This window comes from Oenanthe melanoleuca, chromosome 10, assembly GCF_029582105.1.
Source record: "Oenanthe melanoleuca isolate GR-GAL-2019-014 chromosome 10, OMel1.0, whole genome shotgun sequence".
Taxonomy (NCBI): domain Eukaryota; kingdom Metazoa; phylum Chordata; class Aves; order Passeriformes; family Muscicapidae; genus Oenanthe; species Oenanthe melanoleuca.
In genome coordinates, this window is record NC_079344.1 from 7,478,285 (window position 1) to 7,480,333 (window position 2,049).

Here is a 2,049-nt window from a genome sequence, read left to right on the forward strand (position 1 = left end):
ACAGTGTCACGATAGCGCTGAGGGGATGCGCGGTCACTCCTGTCCGAGCACCTTTCCCAGTGCTCGGGAACCCGCTCTGCTTCGAGAGCTCATTCTCTTTAAAAGATTAAATAAAACTCCTCAGAAGGAACAGATTTATGATTTATTGCGCAGAGTCGCGGGCAGGAAGCAATGCTGACGCGGAGCTGGTTCCGTGTGTAACAGCCCCACCTTGGGCCGCGGGAAGGGACCCGGGGCACAGACATTTGGGTCATTGTTAGAGGACTTTTATTGGTGAGAGAAAACAGTTCATGTGTTTCGGTGACATTTATAGAAGTTTGAAAAGGAACGAACATGCTATGTCTAGTAAATGTTGCATTATAAGCGAAATCAGCCATTTTTCCCAGAGGATTCTAGTAACCATTCGAACAGAGATTAACGAATTCTCATCGTTTTCACAGGCATTAAATTTCTCAAACAAGAACGAAAAAGGGTTTAGATGTGTCTGATAATTCATACTGAGTTTCTCAAGAACAGTATTTTGGAAACTTTCAAGAATTCAGACAACTGTTTTTCTTTTTAGCATGAACGTTTCTAAGACTTCCACAGAGAAGCTGACAGTGTACTTTACATAAGACAGCTGGGCCGCAGAGCAGCATTAATAGCTTGAGTGAAGGCACGTAAATGCTAGATACCAAAACTGAGAATGAATGTAGTTTATTCTAGGAAAATGTATGGATGTGTTGTGTTTGATTTTTATCTGTAATTAGTTGGATTATCTGCTTTCTCTCACATCAAAAGATTTTGACATACTTCTTTATTTCACTAGCACACAATTATTTCCCTTTCCTTCCTTGTTACTTCTCAGTTCTGCTTCAGACACTGAAAAAATATGCAGGAGCATCAGAACAAAAATTCAGGTCTTTTAAACTTTTTACATTTAGTGATACTCAAAGAGAGCGATTCAGACTGCATTGTACTGTGATCCAAACATCACACACCAGCTCTGGCTGTTCTTATGTGAAAGTGAAAACTGATGAAGTGAAAAAAGTCCCTGAGTCAGCATCTTGACTGGCAAAGTCACAAAACTTTGATCTCATACTATCACAACTCCAAATGCTGTTATTTAAATCCTGAGTAACTTTGATTTGTACTAAAAATAGAGGTGGAGCTCTGCATTTTTTCCTTCGATGACCTGTCATAAAACTTAGCTTTGATGCAAAGATCAAAACAGCAGGTCTTTACTCCACTTGACATGCCACAGAAGTAGCTGGGTTTGCTTCATTGCTTGCTCCATAGCTGTATCAAGCACATTCTGAAGTTTGACAAGATGTGAGAATAGAAAGGATATTATGCAGGGGGTTGATATCTCAATTACAGTTTCTTTCCAGCTGTCCTTGCCCTGGTACAAAGCTCCAGCAGGAACTCTTGCTGGAGGCCTTCACAGGTGAGCATAGGATAGAATGGGCATGTTTGCTGCTAGCCCTGGAGGCTCAGGGTATCAAAAATGCCAGACTGTTAGCAAGGAAATCAACTACTAATGTTTTAAAGCTTCTCACTGCTTCCGTATATGTAATTGCATAGCTTCATCATATTATTATCAAAGAATGAAATATATTTTTACGGCTATTAGCTGAGGATAAAAATGTTTTCTAATAGGTTCTAAATGTGGCTCTCTGGATTATATTTTCCCCTCCAAGGAAGCTTGTATTCCATAATTTTATAAAACCTCTCCTCTTGTTTTCCAGAGGAAAGAGTTCCTACTACAGTGTCCCATTTACCATGAACACTGGCAAACAAACAGAATGTAATTTTTTACGGTCAAAATTTCCAGCAACTGCTAAACTGAACAATTGTCTGCCTTAGGAACTATGCTGGTAGGCTGGGAGACACAGAGAATTATGTCTGTTCATACCAGAGGACACTGCTTGTCTTAAAGGCACAATTTCCCTCAGGCCATCACCTGGACTACCAGTTCATTCCCCAATCTCCCCTGCCTTGCTTCAGTCATTTATTAAATCACTGTTTCTTTACAGGAAGCCAAATAAATCACTGTTCACTCTGAATATA